Source organism: Anas acuta, chromosome 8 (genome assembly GCF_963932015.1).
Source record: "Anas acuta chromosome 8, bAnaAcu1.1, whole genome shotgun sequence".
Taxonomy (NCBI): domain Eukaryota; kingdom Metazoa; phylum Chordata; class Aves; order Anseriformes; family Anatidae; genus Anas; species Anas acuta.
In genome coordinates this window covers 28427765-28440083 of record NC_088986.1, presented here as the reverse complement: position 1 = coordinate 28440083, position 12319 = coordinate 28427765, and the positions used below count along the sequence as shown (strand labels likewise).

The 12319-nt window shown below is 34.6% G+C and overlaps 1 long non-coding RNA gene across 3 annotated transcripts in view; it reads left to right on the top strand.

Moving 5' to 3' along the window:
- LOC137860380 (uncharacterized) overlaps positions 1-12107 on the top strand; it is a 94365-nt gene extending 82258 nt beyond the window's left edge. For 2 of the 3 annotated variants that reach the window (XR_011098868.1, XR_011098867.1), the window contains exon 7: positions 7743-12107. This is a non-coding gene — a long non-coding RNA (uncharacterized lncRNA). The remainder of the gene's footprint in view (positions 1-7742) is intronic. The other variant, XR_011098869.1, reaches the window with a different exon arrangement.
- The last annotated feature ends 212 nt before the right edge of the window (positions 12108-12319 follow it).

Below are 12319 nucleotides of genomic sequence, written 5' to 3'. Positions count from 1 at the left end.
GATTAAAAAAAATCCTATTTGTGAATTTTGGTACTCAAGTATTTTAAAATTTGTTGTGAAGCTAATACTTTGGTATTTAAAGATAACAGTGAACATTGCTGTCGTTACAGTCTTAAAAAAGGAGGTTTAGAAATGTATTGAGTTATTTCTTGCAAACTGGTTCTAGACTGTATCAGCACAGTTACCATTTTTACTTAAGCAGTTTCAAAGTAAAAACTACCATTGCAATGGCTGCAGAAATATGTGTTCACAAATACATTAATCCAGCATAGCTATGTGCACCACAGTGAGCAAAGATTCCTTGTTGTCTTGAAAATCAGTAGGCCTAGATAGCTCTTTTGGAAGAAACTAGGAATATGAGTGCTAAAGAGCTGAAAAACACACATAGTTAATTGATACCCCTTCACAGATTTTTGCAAAGACTTCAGGTACTCCTCCACCCTCCCCACCTCCCACTCCTCAAAAATAAAGCTTTTGTCCTCATGAAAATTTTCCTGTGAATTAAATGTGGTATTCTACACAGCTGAAACAATGAATTTGGGTAAGCACCAAATTCCACAATCAAATTGTATCACAAACATATTCTCATATAGGAGAAATGGGCATATTTATATCTGCTTAATTCCTGTATGTGCACGTTTGTGTAGTAGGGAAGGAGTAAGAAGATTTCCCAATCATATTAAATATTCGACTGTCTACTTAGAAATATTTGTTTTTGTTGCCTGTTAAATTCTTCTTCCTTGATGTAACGTATCAGTATTGACACCCAGTGGCTAGAGACTTACCTCATGTTAATTCACTAATATGGATTCAACCCACTTTCTGCATCTTAACATATTAAGACTCTGAATTTAAGTTAGTATCTGTATATTCATGCTCACACACATACAGGCATGCAGATCTAGGCAGAGAGAAGGAGATTATCCACTTCAGATAAGAGTATTAATGATTGGAGATATTTTCAGTAACACAAAATGGCATTTGGATGTCCATCTTCTTTTAACATTCAATAGGAATTAGCCCTTGGGCTGACATTAATGCTAGTCAAAATCTCTTATATACTGTCCTTGTCTGGTTGCAATAAGTAAAGAAACATTGTTCCTGCCAGTCAAACAAGACTATTTCTTCCTAGAACTAAAAACTCCATAAGAACTACAAGTTTCATGTTAAAAGAAAAAAAAAACACAAACAAACAAACAAACAAAAACCAACTACACACAAATGCACCAAAAAAAAGAAAAAAAAGAAAAAAAAGTATATTTATCCCGTTATTTTACACAATTCTCATGTTAGCATATATAGGGTTGGTGTTTAATATGATCAATGATCTCCTAATATTTTTATTCTCTAAACCAATATTATTGAATAAAAACTGTAGATAAGTATGTTTGTAAGAACTGGGGCAATGCTTTAGAATACAGGAAGAATTTAAAGACCAAGGGCACATAAATAATAGCACTTTGCATAGATGTGATACAAGTCATCAGGTGGTGGAAGAGAAGAAGGTCTCATCTTCCTTTTGTGAGAACACTGGAACATGATAAAGAGTTGTGACCACTGCAATGGCAAGAAGAGAGGTTCTGGCCATTTTTGGGAAAAAACATTTTTTTTGTTACCCTAAGTTTTGAGCAGTATTGTATAGTTTTCTTGTTCTACTTCAAGGGCATAATATATACCTAGAAGATGACTAGTGTATACTATAGACAATATGCATAGACTATTGCATAGCAAGCCTCTAAGAACAATATTTGGTTCACAAAAGCCTGAAGCATGACTTTAAACACTTGACAGATTTTGCTTACGTTTGCGTTTAATGTGTTTGTTCAATACATGAATCCCACCTAAGAACAGTATGGTGTCTTACAAAGAGAATGTGCCATTAATCACTGTACTTTAAGCTGCATGAATTTTGGAAAACAGGAAACATATTCTGAATATTTTTTCCTGCTATGCAATATGTTGTACATATGTATGATATGCTGTACAATCATTCCAATTAATTCTTCAGTCACTATTTTGGATTCTTCTCTAAACGAAGCTATTTTAGAATAGACCAATAATAAATCTTTTAGTCTTGCTGATAGCTTTGCTATGAACAGGCTAGGCATTGGCAAGAAAATGCATGTAATTAAAATAGTAACTGATGTGGATACCTCAGGTGACATATTCATGTCACCTGCTTAACATGAATACATTAACCCATGAATTTTTCAGTGTTGTAGAGGAAACATTACACTCAACAATTAATCATTTGTCTTGAAAATCTGATAAACCCTTAGGAAGAAGACATTGCAGTAAGCAGAATAATCTGCATAAATAAAATCCTTAGAGTGAGCATTGGTTATTACCTTTTAAGCCGAATGAAGTAAAACTACTCACTAACATGTTCCTGCAGTAAGAGAGAAATGAGCTTGCCTGTATCAAGAACCTACCGTTATAAAAAAGTTAAATAAAAAAATGAACATATGTTAGGGAAATATGAATGAATGTATAGAGACACAGTGGTTTCAAGACCTGGTTCCATATTCCAAGATCACAATATTGTTTTTTTTTGTTTGTTTGTTTGTTTTAAATATATATATATATATATTTATATTTTATATAAATATATATATTATATATATATATATATATATATATATATATATATATATATATATATATATATATATATATATTTATAAAATATATATATATATATATTTTTTTTTTTTTTTTCAGTATTAATCAGTAGAGAAATAAAAGTAAACATTCAAACACAAATAAAATCTCGTGACCAAAACAGGAAGTGAAAATGCACATGACAAACAAAGAATAAGGTTGTTTGTGTCCTTCCCATTCACTGGTTGAACTATATGAAATGGTAATGGTCAACTAATACCCATGCACTGCTTATGTTTTTTAATTCTTACGTGATCATAAGTTATTATATATTACTGACATTAAAAATATATTACAAAGGTGTCTTAATTGTGTTTTGTTGTTTTTTTCTTTTTTAAATACTCTTGAGAACTATGACTCAATATCAGCTGGACAGAAGGACAGAATTTAATTTCATTTATTTTCCCTAATTGTAAAATTAAGCATTACTTTTAAATGGTTTGACTTTGAAGATGGCCCCTGAATTTCAGCCTGCCTGCTCTCTGAGTTAAAATAACTGGATTTCAGCCAAATGAAACCAGGCAATTTTCCAGAGTTTCCTATGTCTCTAGAGTTTTATAGTGGTTGAATTTTGCTCTTGGAGGGAAATGCAGACAGATTTGAGTGAAGTGTAGTGAAATTTGTGAGGATATTCCTATATCTGTCTTTTAATGTCAGCTTCAATGTCTTTATTTTAGCCTTTACACAGAACTTTAGTTTTGCCCTTGAGCCATCATGGACAGGGAACCAAGAAGTCATCTTTCATTATTTTTCTCCAGTGCTTCGAAACCAGTGTGTTCAAAATATACAGAAATATTCACCAATAGTCTTTTTTTTTTTTTCCTCCTCCATGTAATAGGTGAGTGAGAAGAACTAGTAGAGATCAACAGTTTTATCACTTTCATCACTTGTGTTCAGAACTTTCCCTGTGTCTTTTCCTCTTTTTATTTTTATTTATTTATTTATTAATGTCTCTGAAGACATTACAATGACTATGTTTTGTGTGTGGTACCCCTCACCCCCACACACTGTTCTAAAAGTATGATGCAAAATTCTTAGATCAAAAATGCATTTTTTCCAACGATACAAATGCAACAGTCACCATTTTTAAGGTAATACCAGGCCGGAAATAAGAGCAAATACATTAAAACAGAGCCAAATATTTCACAACATGCCATTGCTGGTCCCTCTCGTGAAAGTCAGAGATTTAAATCTCCTGTTTCTAGGCAAAAATGCACACAACTGTTTTTTCAATATGAAGCCTATTTTCAAGTGTGACCATGCTACCATTCCTTGGAATTAGAAGGTAGTGTTATTTTCATGATTATTATATTTTTTGGCTTTTCATTCTATCTGCTCCATAATATAATTAGGACCATATCTAATAGCAGCAAGATGAGTCTGCAAACCCTGTTGTGCCAAATATGCAGAACTGAGCACTGCGTGGGATATGTAATTGCTGAGCACTCTAAAGAGCATTCACTGCTTGACTCCAAACTGGGAGGGGCTGCAAGCAAATTGGAAGACTAGAGTTGAATTCATAATGATCTGGACAAGTAGGAAAACAAATCTGAAAAATACTGAAGGTAATTCAATGAAAACAAGCGCAAAACATCATGCTTTTTAAGATTGGAATAATTGACTGCACAAGTAGAAGATGGGGCATGCCTGGCTTGGCAATAGTTTTGTAGAATCATAGAATGGCTTGGGTTGGCAGGGACCTTAAAGACCACCTGGTTCCAACCCCCCTGCCATGGGCAAGGATGCCACCCACTAGACCCAGTTGCCCAAAGCCCCATCCAGTCTGACCTCAAACACTTCCAGGGATGGGGCATCCACAGCTTCTCAGGGCAACTTGTTCCAGTGCTTCCCTCTGTGTGAAGAATTTCCTCCTAGTGTCTAATCTAAATATCCCCTCTTTTAGTTTAAAACTGTTTCCCCTTGTGCTATCATAATCTGCCCATGTAAAAAGTCACTCTCCATCTTTTTCATAAGCTCCCCTTAAGTACTGAAAGGCCATAAAAGTGGCCACAGAAGTATTGAAACTCCCTGGAGCTTTCTCTTCTCCAGGCTGAACAACCCTGTCAATCCATAGGAGAGGTGCTCCAGACCTTTGATCATCTGTCATTCTGTTGTAAAAAGGAAGAAAAAAGCAAACTATAATGGGTATCGTCTAGTAGTTAATATAGTTATATACTCTTTCGTACAATCTTTACAGAAGTTTCAGTGTTATCTTCAGGTGTGGGTACTAGACTGCGATAAAGAAAATAAATTTTTAAAGTTGGAGCAAGGAAAGAAGAAATTAGAGGAAAAGGGTAGATTAAAAAACAAGATCTTGGAGAAAAGATTAAAAACCCTAGTTTGTTTTGTTAAAAAAAAAATACAGCTGCTGTACTGCAGCCAATAGAACTATTTCCTGTCAGCTGCCTCTTGAAAATCATGAGATTGCACTTACACCTGCCCAGCTTGTAATACAAAATATCTTATCTGAAGTCTTCTTTGTGGGGACCCAATGTATGTGGCTTAAAATGGCTTGATGTACTTTCCTTCACATCTACAGAGGGCAAAGAACAGGGGAGTTATACCAGGTGAGCAGATGGGTGGGATAAACACATTACCTGAGATAAATTTAGTATTTTTTTTGTTCAGTGGATGCACCTTGTGAAGAGACAGTAAGTTTTCAGACAAAGGTTTCTGCAGAGAATATGTTAATTTCCATATTCATTGTTATGTGTGGGAAAACAGGAAAGGGCTTCAACTACAGCATGAAAAAATGGTTAGACATTCTGAAAAGAATCCAACTGAAAAGTTCCAACCATAAGGATTGTTAAGTATTGAAGCAGATGTTTCTGGGAAGGCTGTATCATCTCCATCATATACATAGGATACTTAAGAGTACACTAGGGAAGAAGGGAATCTGTAAGGAATTGTTTAGGTGTAGCTGGTACATGAGTTTCTTTTTCTTATTTTTTCTTTTTCTTTTTCTTTTTCTTTTTCTTTTTCTTTTTCTTTTTCTTTTTCTTTTTCTTTTTCTTTTTTTTCTTTTTCTTTTTCTTTTTCTTTTTCTTTTTCTTTTTCTTTTTCTTTTTCTTTTTCTCTTTCTCTTTCTCTCTCTCTCTCTCTCTCTCTTCTTCTTCTTTTTTTTTTCTTTTTTTTTTTTTTCTGAGCCGTCTCTGTTACTAGGATTTCATTTAAAAGGAGCTATAGGATTGGATCCGCCAAAGGAAGTCTGCACTTGGAAAGAGCAACATGTTTCTTGTCTGCATATTCTCATGCACACATTAATTGTTTTAGATCAGTGAAAATGAAAAATGACACAGTAACATTTCTAAAACTTCATGGATATGTTCCAAGCCAGAAAATGGCTATGGGTGTCTGATCGCATGTGAATTCTTTTAAATTAAATGTACTCACAATAAAGCAGGACAGTTGCATACATTGTGATGCAAGCGGTCCCTATTTGTATAGCTCAAAGGTGGCTTTATTAAAAGCCTATAGGACTTTCTGAATTAACAATTTTATTCCTTTTTGCTTTTAAAAGCAACTTTACTCTTAATTACATGTAGAGTAATGCAAAACAAATGCCATAAAAAATTAGCCATTGATTACTATTTTCATATTGATATACTTTTCTACTATACCCTCAAAGGAAAAAAAAATCATGTTTAATTTCTTATGTATTTTACCAGACTAACTTTAAAAAAGACATTTAGTCAATCAATCACTGGAGTATTCTGGCACACAGACATCTAAGTAACATAATATCAGATAATAAGAAACTGACATTTATCATACTGACTGATTTTTCGAAACATTCAACTATGCCAAAACTAAGTACTATCAATCTTTACCTGATATATAGATCTTCCTAGGTACATATCCTAACACAGTAATTTCAGATGGAATCTACTACTTTCTTTTTCCTACCACTCAAGTGCTTTTATTGCCATGACTACCAACAATTTCTAACTTCCTTCAGGGTTGAATGGGAAAAGACAATATTTTGAAACTGGGCAATGTACTTCCAAACAAACACGAAGGGGAGATTTTTCCATCTTTTTAACAGTGTATACATTCAGTACATAACTTTTAGCAATACTAGTTAATAAAAGAATGACTATCCACTGATTAAAGATATATGAGAATGAGTAATTATTAATGTAAATCTGTAGGTTTATTATGAGAGAGATTTACTCTACCACTGAAACATCTGTGTAGGGAGACTGAAGTAGAAATTAATGGCTCAGTCCTGCTTAAGCTGCTGGTACATGCAACTCAAAAAAGTGGAACATTTGGGCTGGTCTTAAGTCAAGTTGGGCTATAGGCAACTGATTTAGTTCATCAAAACTGTTAGCCCAGTAGCCATTAAGATCTTACAGTTACTCAAGTTCCTATACATGCATCTCTGGGCACGCAGTGAAAGTGGTACTTTGCTGCAACTGGGTGAAAAAAGCACCACTTACCTGTTTCTAAACCCAGGTATGTCTAGGTTTCCTTTTCTTGGGGTTAGCAGGGCTTGCAGGGTCCACAGGAGAAATGCAGAGAGCTTTCGCCTGCAAAAGGCTTGTATATGCCAGACCACCTACAGCAACTTTCCGCTGAGTTCCCTCTACAGCTTCACTACAACCTTTACTGGGAGCTGGGGTAAGGAAGGTCTCTGGAAACAAACACAATGTCCAAGACAATGGACAAACGGGGATATCTACTATGTTGGAAATATACTTAATTCAATTACCTACTTGAGTCTCAGCGGATATAAGAAAGAATTAGACTGTTCAATCTGTGTCAGGAAAAGTGGAAAGAAGCTGAAAAGGAAAAGAAAAAAGAGAAGAGTGGAATAAGAATGTTTAAGGATTTTTTTTTGTTTGTTTTTGAGAAGATTCAAGTTTATTGTCTCCTGGACAAGTATATTAAATCCCTTGATGTTAACTCGAGTGGCTTGTGAAGGGTCAAAATGTGATTTAGAGGTGAACTTTTCCCTTTATTCAGGGTAAAGGGTGAAATTTCTGTGAGCTTGGTTTGATCAAGTCACAGATTAATATTATCAAAGATGTATCTCTGCTTCCTCTGCTTTAATTAAACTTTTGCCTTTCATGTTACAGGTGTATCAACTGTCATTAGAAGGTCATGGAAGAAGTTGGTGACAAGAAGCAATACCTACAGTTATCTGCTCTTGGGACAGAGATTTTCAGGCTAACAGGGAGTCAGCTGTGGACAAATGATTTCTCCAGAGAAATTACAGTGAGGTGCTAGATAGTTTTTGATTGGTTTTGTAGAGCAGGGTTTTGTAGAAGTGGGATAGAGTAATTCTCACTGTTTGATTAGTTTCACCTCTTTGTATTTGAAAATATTGCCTTCTGCCTGAGCATCATCCCATTCTGCTAGCAACTTATGTAGACTAAGTAAGAAAAATAGGGTTTCTGATGCCTTTTCTTTTATTGTGAAAGAATCCTGTTTATGTAGGTTTGGATCTTGTTTTGCAGTCAGCATGCTATAGGGCATACTGAGATTTAACTGCACCCCATAAATAGGACAATAAAATGCATACAAACTAGACAATTTAGGGAAAGATATAGCAAACTTATTTATGCATCCTGGCACGTCATTTCATGTGCTTCATCTCTTTGGAGCCTTCCTAGATTTACTTTTCTTTTAATGTATTACTCATTCTGGAAGTGCTATTTTTTGTGCCTTGCTTGCAGTTAATTTTAAAGGCCTATTTTTAACTTGTATGGATTGGAAAGAGAAACGAATGGGGGAACAAGGATATAAGCTCCTTTTACTCCAAGGTGAGATCTTTGAAATCCCACTAGCCATTTCTAATAAACAGCAAAAAGAAGTAATGGCAGATTTTGTCAGGATCAGCATGCAAAACACTCTTATATTTGCTTGCTGCAGATAAAAAACAGGCTAGTGAATTCAAACCAATGAAGTAATGGAAGGACAGTTGCTAAATGAAGAAATACATGAGAAGTATAACAGACTGCCAAAATGAAGATAAATGTATTTGAAGGCTGAAAGAATAGAGACTAATTTCTAATTTTAAATTAGAAATGCAAATATTCATTTATGTCTAAACTATAGATTACCATTTCCAGTTACTTAGATAAATAACACAATTCATACAGCTATTTAACAGCATCCTAGGGTGAATTGGTGATGAGTGAAGAGTGAGAGGTTCAGCTCAGCTTGCCTACCGTTTTAGAGTTTCTTCAATAAGCTTTACACAACCAGTCTGAAACTGAGAATCAGACTCTTACAGGAAAATGAAGACATCAAAAATCATTAGGCTCAACATGTAGTCTACCAGTCACTAATTGTCAGAAAAGATAGCTCTATATTCATAATGACATTAATTATTCTATAACATGAACAGAAATCTTATTCAAATGAAGATGTAGAAAAATACATTCTATGGCAAGAGATGGATTGAGTAGGAAGCCACAGCCCTGGAAGTGGAGGAATACAGTACTTGAAGTGAAAGAGCAATGGCTTGAAAGAAATGTTGAGGGCTGATTCAGAGGCATATTTTTGCCAAATAAGATAATTTCCAATCCTGTACTTTGGATATTGTCAACTCTATTATTGATTTGTAAGGAAAGAAGATAAAACTGAATAAAAAGTTTTGTTTGATAAAATCTCTCTGAGGAGTATTAAAGTACAATCAAAGTGGTTTTGCTCTAGACCTACCTCTGATTTTAGTTGTTATATACAGCAAATAGACAGAAGGAATAAAACAGCAGTTTTTCAGGAGAAATGTCTGTTTTAATAGACTTTGTATACTTAGCTGTATTTTTACTGTTTTGAACTTAGAAAGGACAGACTTTTGAGGATATTTCTAAAGTTTTAATTTCAATGAATTATTATTATTTTGATGATTTTTTTTTTTTTTTTTTTTTTTTTGGTAAGAACCAGTTACATTAACTGGATCATAAACTCATTTCTTGGAAGGGGTGATTTTTCAGACTATGCTTTTGGTAGCAAAAAATTGAACAGTTAAAAACATCCACAGTAACCAGGTAATATATAATACTAAACCAAATGAACAAAATCTAAAAGCTGGTTTATACACTGAAATAATTAGAATAGTTCAGTAAGAGGTAAAGCAGAATAAAATTCCTAACAGTAGCAGTAGTTGCAAATTGCCTATCTAAACTTTAATAGAATAAATCATGGTAACTGAATATTTTCTCAATTAACTTTACGCCCTTTTCCCAAATTGTAAGAGAAGGGGGAAAATGCTTACTGAAAGCCTAGCAAAGTACCATGTGAAATTAAGCAAAAGGTGAGAAAAGAAACTGAGAAATAGTGAATCTGTCTTATAATATGTTCCACAAACCATGATCCTGGGACAGTAAGAGTCTGGGTTTCAGGCCTAATTTTCAGTTTCTGTGGAGGACATGAGAACTCAACATATGGCTTTTCTTTCTCAAAGCCCCATGAAACTTTTAAAATTAGAAGGGAAAATTAGTCATTTTGAAGGACAACGATAAATTAGAGACTGTTCGTCTTTTTTCTAGCTGTAGCTGACAAGCAGTGGTGAGAGTTACAAAAGATCTCTTTGTACAGTCAGTCTTGCTTCCTGGATGCACAAATTCTTTAGACTCCTTAACACTAGGAATACAAGTATGGACTTTTTTGTAGGAACTGGTAGATACAAGTAGATATAAAGGGCAGGGGGATGGTAGATACAGACCAAAATTTTTTAGGGAATTGGAGTCAGCTACACAAAGTTAAAATTCTGCAAAATGTTGGTGATATTTTGGTGAATTTTGGTTACTGTTGTCCAAAATGCCTTTCAGTCTCTCTCTTCTGTCCTTTGACTATTGTACTTGTATTAAACTGTAATATCTCCATCCTTAATAAAAGGTTATTTGTAGAAGTAATATGTGGTTGAATTTTTTTAATGACTTGGGTGCCACCTGGATTAATTACAACATGAAGGAATATTCTGGATCAGAAGGTCTTATACAGAAATCAGAAATCTAATCTGATAGTAACTTGTTTGTTCCTTGGGTTCATAATTTTATGTTTTCTGATTTTAATAGTAACATGCACTAGTACTAGAAATCACTATCACTTATCCCAATGGCAATGGATCGATGGAAAATGTGACCACAATATCATTCAGTATGAAAGCCAAACTGTGAGTATTCGATTGTTATGCAAGAAAAGAGAAGAAATAAAATGAGGGAGTAAAAAACTAAAACTTGAAAAGGGAAGAAATGAAATGCTAAAACTTGCAGAAGTAGGCTGGTGTAACGTGTCAGGGAAAGAAGATGCCTTTCTCATCTTTTTTTAGCCTGCTGAGGCTTGTTCATGATCTGGCCTACTAGAATTGAGTGTTATTTGTGCAAGCTAAGTAATAAATCTGTCAGTAGAATTTTTCTTTAATAAAGGTAATTTACCATGTGTTTGAAACATAAACACAGAAGAAAGTATAAGACATAAAAGGATAGAAATCTGAATTAGAGCTTGATCTGAAGTGTATTAGATATACCTGCTGAATTCAGAAAATTAGGGACTAGACCCATATGCTAACCTGAATAGACTCTGAATTCACTTGAACAGAGTTCTGTTGTGAAAGAAGTGACCCCATCAACATGATACATGTATATGCCAGGCTGCAGAGCTTATACATTAGGATGAAATTCAGTGATGTTTTTTCAGAGATGCAGCTCATTACTCACACCCATGGAGTGGCCCTTGGGATAGTTCTGAACACCCCTAGGAGCTTTATAAATTAGTGCACTCTGTCTCTGCCTACAGGCTAGCACCACTGCCCAGATCTCTGTAGAGCTACCTGCTACGGTCTTGTTTTTGAAAAACTGTCCCATTCTGTCTCATCTCAGGCATATTCCTTTACACAGGGCTTGTGAGGGAGTTCTTAGAGAACCACTATCATCTGTCTATCTCATCAGTACTTTATGCCAAACCAATAATTTTAGTTAGTTGAAAATTATGAACAAAAGCCTCATCCCAGGAGAACAGTTTTGATGCCTTCACATATAAGGAGAAAAACTGAATGATACTGGTGTATTCGTACAGCAAAGAATAATTGTTTCTGAATAACTTATCAAATAAGATATAAATACTTAAAATACAGTTGTGTAGCAGATAGTAGAATGGTTCATGTTGCAAGACTAGAAACCTTGACACTTCGAGTTTAAGCTCTTGAAGAACTTGTATGTGAATGATCTGGTGAGATCATACAAACTGCAAACAGATCTAGGTCTCATATAGCCACAGTTGAATAGTAACATTAACACTGCTGTGGAGTGCTGGTCTCAAAATTCTCTGCACCTCTTGGAAGAGAAAGCAATCATTGTAAGAGACTTTGAGCTGTAGACTTGACTGGGGTCTTGTTAAACATTTATTTCCCAGGCTATCATGATAGATACTATCAATACCTTTTGGAAAGATTTTCTGTTTGTTGTGTGATATGAGCATCATGGACTTGTCAAATCAGGCTGCAAATAACATGATGGTAACAAATATCCAGTGCCTCCACAACTGATTTAATTTCCCCATTTCCTTTCTATTTACTTTTGAGAAAAAATAATAACAATAATACATACGTACATATATATATAGAGAGAGAGAGAGAGAGAGAGAGAGAGTGAGAGAGAGAACAGACAAGTTATTCCTTCACAGGAATTTCAGTTCACAAATTCTGTAA